Here is a 6,347-nt window from a genome sequence, read left to right as displayed (position 1 = left end):
GAGGCGTACGTTTTTTTCGTGTATAAATTTTAATTAACATCAACCTGGAGGATGAAGGAGGTGAAACGGGGTGGAAACCACCCTTCAGAGGATGAATTCCTCAACGAATTTTTAATAAGAACTTCGTTCTCGTTTATGGGCTATGCGATAGATTTATTTTTTCGCTGATGTCAGTTTTCAACGCCTGCTCGAGGAAAACTCGACTAGTTTCGCGTAAGAAAGGAAAGGGAAAAGTCTCTTGGATTTTACGATGTCGAGTTTTAGGAAAATTTGCTTTGAAAATTTAGAATTTTATGATGACGTTAAAAACATTAATTTTTAATCATCATGATCGTTTAATGTTTTCGTGTCTTTTATCCTGGTCGGTTAAAAGATGCCCAAATCGTATTTTTAATCATATCCCAATATTTTTGAAAGGAACGAAGGTGGTTCGCTAGCATATTTGAAAAAAGCATTTTTTATGAAAAATTTGGTACCACACACTTGGTATTTCAAGTCAAATTGTCGGAATGTTTACAATTTCAAATACATAAACCATATGTAAAAACGTCAAAAGTTGAAATATAATATGTTATTCTATTAATGTTTCTGGTGTTTATTTTGTTTGGTCTATTTTGTTTCTCTCTCTCTCTCTCTCTCTCTGGTGTTTATCAACGACATTGCAAATCTAGACATTAGCGGTAAAATCTGCCTCTTTGCGGACGATACTAGTTTCACTTGGAGCGGCCCAGATGTTACGGCACTATATAATACTATATCCAGTGACTTACGCACCATTAAATCTTGGTGTGATTCTAATCTCCTATGCCTCAACCTTTCAAAAACTAAAGTATTGTCATATAAAGGTACTATACAACCTTTCGTACTTAATAACACCACTATTGACGTCGTGGACTCTGTGAGATTCTTAGGACTTGTTGTGGACAACTCTTTAAAATGCGACTTCGGTCTATTATGCCCTTTTTGAGTCGCATCTTCGTTACGCCCTTCCATTCTGGGGTACTTGCTGCGCGACAAAATTTGATCGTATTTTCAAACTTCAAAAGAGAGCAGTTCGATAATTATTGGGACTAAACAGTAGAACTCACTGCCAGAATTTCTTTAAAAATTTGAAAATACTGACTCTTCCTTCCTTATTCATTTTTGGAATCCGTTTGCTTAATCCGCAAGCACATATTCTCTATTCCGAAAAGGCCTTCTCACAACTATCCACTTAGGCATGCAGAGCACAATATTTATCTAGCAACCCCGAGCTCAGAACTAGTTAAGGGCTCAATACAGTACAATGCCAAGAAAATGTACAATCATTTGCCTTCGAATATCAAGTCACTTTCATTCTTTCCCGCATTTCGCAAAGCTCTGAAATCATACTTACTGGAGAGAGCCCTAGATGCGGTAAACGACTTTTTTGTTGATGTTTAATCATGAACAATTTTGAATTTTAAAATTTTGATCATCTCACACACTGGTTAAAGGTCTAGTATTTAATATTTAATATTTAATATTTTATAACTCTTGATTTTATGATATATAACATGATTTTATCCATTTACAGTTTTCCTTTTGTATAATTTTCTGCCTGTGTTCTGCAATGTCCATATATGTTTTATTTGTAATTTTATGACGTAATTTTTTTTGAATTGATTTGTATTGTATGACATTTTTTTTTATTATTTGTATATTTGTTTTATTATTTGTATATTTGTTAGGAATGTTTGACCAATACTTGTATGTATCCAGGATTATTCAAAAAGCTGAAATTGGGCTTGATGAGGAAGGTACAGTGGCCAGCGCAGCAGGAGGTACACAATATTATACTAATAAAATTGTATCTCTTCTATTTACAACATTCTTTTAAAATATAAACTTGACATGACATTTCTATTGCTTTTAGGTTCCGTTTTCCTCAACAGAAGTCCACCACCACGTTTCTTAGCTAACAGGCCATTTTTATATTTCATAATTCACAAAGTGAGTGGAACTGTTGTGTTTTCAGGCAGAGTTAGTAATCCTAATGCACTTGGTTAAGCAGATCTGTGTTAAATTATATGAATAAATTATTTTTGTTGTATTTTCATTTGCGTTCGACAGAAAATATAAAAATAATGGTGCTTTTTGTTTTGTGAATGCTATCTCGATGAAGCTGTTTTGGCTTTTTGTACAATTAAGCGTTGTTTTTTTTTATTCAGAGTGCCATTTTCTTTCGAATAAAGTAATAAAATATAGAGGGTGTCATTTGAAAGTCAAAAAATGTTGTAATTTCCGGTGAAACAGGAAGTGATTGAAAACAACAAAATACGTCAATCAATCCTAATTTATGTCATATACTAGCGAACAAAATATCGTTTTTTATAATGTTAATAATTGCAAGATCAAGACACAGGTCTTGGTCTTGTATTTGCTCATCGCTAATATTCAGTCGAGCCTCCTTGTTTGCCTTCTTAATATTCTTAATTATTATTTTTGCAGCAGTTCGATCAGTTTCTATTCACTGCTATTTTTGCTGGCGTATAACGTCGTATCAAGCCTAAAGTTGAGAATAAAGCTTCATTCAGAAAATCGCACTTAGTGGAATAAACTAGTGGTTTCAACTAGCGTATAGAAGTTTGTTCCTTTAGTTTCAATGTAAGCATTCAGAACATCAAAATTAGTGGTCATTTTCAATTAGTAGAAAAGTTAACAAACTTTTAACTTTCCCACTAATTATACTTCAAAATTTGTGATGAATGTCATTTTGGTCTTTGGTTATCATCCGTCAAGAGAAATTGTGGTTAGAAATCAAAAGTTGATTGTTTAGTAAGCTAAATATTAGGCTCTCTCTATGGATACAACTGACAACCGCAAGCTGTTGCCAGGATATTCTATTAATTTTAATTGAGTTTTTAGACATTGTGAATGATCGTAAACTAAAAATATAAAAGTGTAATTGAAACCACTAATTTATTCCACTAATTGCGAGGTTCTGAATGAAGCTTAACAGTAATTTTAGTAATTAAAAAATGTTGAATTTTGCTATCATATGTTTGATTACGGTGCCCGGTGGCGTAGAGGTACAGGCTCTCGTCTACCAATCTTAAAGTAGTGGGTTCGAATCCTACACCCGGCATTTCATCAGCCGACTATTTTTATTAAAATTAAAATAGTTTGGGTACCTAGGTCGACTCAGCCTTAAATGAGTACTTGGGATTCACAATCCTGAGTTAATAATAATAGGCGGTTAAAGCGTAGTGCTAGCCACATTACTTTCCTTGTATACCGAACGGTTCTAGCATGGCAAGCTGTATCTTGCTACTCCCACAAGGCGTTAAACGATATATACAGGAGCTATTATTATTATTATGTTTGATTACAAGACCAATATTTTGAAATGTCGATGCATTCTGACCATCCCTAGCAACCGCCCACTCGAGTCGACCCCAGAAACAATAGAACGTCGCCGGACTACCGTCTCGGCCAACTTTGATCTCTCGATGACCATATTTAAAGTGGTTTTCGACTTTTTTCAGATCGGACACGGCGCGGTTCAGATCTCGTTCGGCGATATGCTCGACGGAACATATCGTTCTTGTGTTTTTGTCCCGGCTAAGGCCTGTTTCACGCTCTAGGCTTAACGTCGTGACCGAAAACATAGCTGAAAATGTGTTATTTATCGTTTAAAGTACTTCCGTGCCGCGCATAGACCGATTTCCCGATTAAAATTATACATTCCTCGAGACAAATTTTATGTAACTTTTGGAAGAGATAGTTATTATCTTGAATTCCCCGAATTACCATTAGGGAATGAAAAAATGAACGAAAGTTAAACATGTTTTCCACATGATGTAGAATGTAGAATATTTAAGAGGGGGTTAATAATCGCGACCCTACAGATCTAGTGTGTTTTTCGAATTCTTGAGTTATAACGGGTTATAAACTCATCATACACTCACAGGGTTTTGATAAAAGCCAGTATCTAAGACCGCTCCACAGAGGCCGGCTCTCCATCTTCGACATCAGCGGTACCAGAGTTTATATAGCACGAACGGTTTCGGTGCACTCAGTAATAAGGTGTTCTGGTGTTTCCCCATTTTCCCCACAGAATTTGCGTTCGCCGTTGTTTCTCGGCTTCAATCTACTGAGGTGTTCGTTGAGGAGACAGTGTCCTGTTAGAAACCCATGACAATCCGAAGATTGTTTTTACCTAAATCAAGGAAAATCTTCTTTCGACATGAGACTTCCTCAAATGACAGTCTATTTTGATGATCTTTTATCCACTTGGTGGATGATCATCGGCTAAACTCATTTGCGTTAACAGACAACGGTACCTACCCAAGAACCACTAATTTTATCAAATCCTATTTAAATGAATCTCGATGTAACTGTTTTCCGAAGTTGGGTTAACAGTCGGTTTACTAACATTAACTAATTAATATTACTAACGTTAACATTTCTTTTAGAACACGGTAAGTTGTTCATGTGCTTGGGCTGAGTATCATCTAGTGCATTGGCTACCAAAACGGTAATAGTTAGCAGGCAATGACTGCGTGAGCATGGCTACCAAAAGGACAGGTGTGACTACGTGAGCATGACTACCAAGGTTCCTAGTTAAGCCAGTGGAATGGAAACCTCTTTGAGCCAGGATGGCCGACTGTAAGCAGTATTTTTCGCCAAAAATAGAACAGAATACTTTTTTGGACAAGAACTGTAGTATATTTATTGTCAAATGATTATGTTATATTATAAGTATTATTATTGACGATAATTCTCGCCTAGGCCTAGTTAGTATTCTTGGCGATAATAATATTGATGGTAATTCTTGCCTAGGCTTCACACTTAGTTAAGGCGGGACACCGTTCGTTTTTCTTTTTCTTGGCTGACGCTCCGTATTAGATAAAGTATGTATTTTTGATATTTTTTATATTCGTTTATGAAAAAACAATAGGTTAATCATAGCAGTGGTTGTCTTTTAGTTGATTCGTTTATATTATTAGTATTAATAATATCCAATATTCTTGGCGCGCTGAGAGTAAAAAAGCCGTAATACGGCATGCGAGAAGAAAAGTGATAAGGACAGCCTAGGGCTTAAAAAATCGTCTGATTTAAATAAAATTTGGTATGTCGATTGATTGAACCAAGGACAACTTGATTGTGTACGACACGTGTCACTGTGACAGTTAGTTTTGACGTAAGAAACGTCAAAATTTGATGTCTGATCGTGACCAACACCCTGCAAAGTTGGATACGACCTTTCCTTTAGATCTTTATCCAGACTGGACTAAGGATTTGATATTGAAGAAAATTTTGGTATAATTGGGGACGGGCTACAGGATGACGCCCTCGACGTTTCGAACCGATGTCTCTAAATGGACAAAATCGTCAGGATATTTTTCTTAATTATGGGTAGATTGGAACCAAACTCGGCAGTGGATAGTTTATATAATAGACTATAGATAGTCTATAAGTCAATCCTTTTTCTTCAACAGGATTTTCGTGCGCACGCACCAAATAAAACGATCTGATTCGTCTAATTCATCGCTGAACGCTGTCACCTGCCCGCGCACTATTTTAAACTCTGAATATTAATAACGTATAATATATAATTTTTTTAGTGGTAATGGCATTATTTCAACCTGGTATTTTAGATATTCATCATCTCCTCTTCTCTTTCTCAGCCTGGTTCCATCCAGTGTTGGATATAGGCCTCTTCTAGGTTTTTACACGCTTCGCGATCTCTATCCAATCTTATCTATTGTCTTCCCGCCACTGCCCTGACGTCATCGACCCATCTTTTTTTTGGTCGGCCCACACTTCTTGTTGTTTCCCTAGGTCTCCATAGGATGACTCTTTGGGGCCATCGGTCGGGATCCTGTTTAACAACATCTATTAATTTTGTTTTTTAACGTATATGGGTGTTCCGTATTTTTTCCCTAATGGTGACTCCCAACACGATTCTTTCCATAGTCTCTAAGCCATACGTAAGCACAGGTAGAATGCAGCTGTCGTAAGCCTTTTTCTTTAGGTTGATGGGCACCTATTTATCCTTGAAAATATCGCTCATATTTCCAAATGCTACCCATGCCAAATGGATCCTGCGTTTGATCTCCGTATTTTGGTTCTCCTTACCCAGCTTGATTTTATGACCCAAATATATATAATGGTCTACGTTTTTAATAATAACGTTGCCTACGGTAATGTTATGGATATTGCTGCTCATTATCTTGGTCTACTTCAAGTTCATTTTAAGGCCAATTTTCTGGGATTGGTCATTTAGTTCGTTTAGCATGGTGTTCAGTTCTTGAATGTCTGTGCTCAGCAAGACAATAACGTCTGCGAAATTTCAGCAATGTAACTGAACGAAGCACACCGAT

General features: G+C 36.4%; 1 long non-coding RNA gene across 1 annotated transcript; it reads left to right on the top strand.

The window, feature by feature from the left end:
* The first annotated feature begins 1,724 nt into the window (after positions 1–1,724).
* Positions 1,725–2,062, top strand: LOC115888395. Its single transcript, XR_004051248.1, has 2 exons — positions 1,725–1,802; positions 1,895–2,062. It is a non-coding gene; the product is annotated as an uncharacterized LOC115888395 (long non-coding RNA).
* The last annotated feature ends 4,285 nt before the right edge of the window (positions 2,063–6,347 follow it).

Source organism: Sitophilus oryzae, unplaced genomic scaffold (genome assembly GCF_002938485.1).
Source record: "Sitophilus oryzae breed Bouriz unplaced genomic scaffold, Soryzae_2.0 scaffold_734_pilon_pilon, whole genome shotgun sequence".
In the NCBI taxonomy this organism is placed as follows: domain Eukaryota; kingdom Metazoa; phylum Arthropoda; class Insecta; order Coleoptera; family Curculionidae; genus Sitophilus; species Sitophilus oryzae.
The sequence above is the reverse complement of the archived record's forward strand: the minus strand, read 5'-3'. Positions and strand labels throughout refer to the sequence as shown.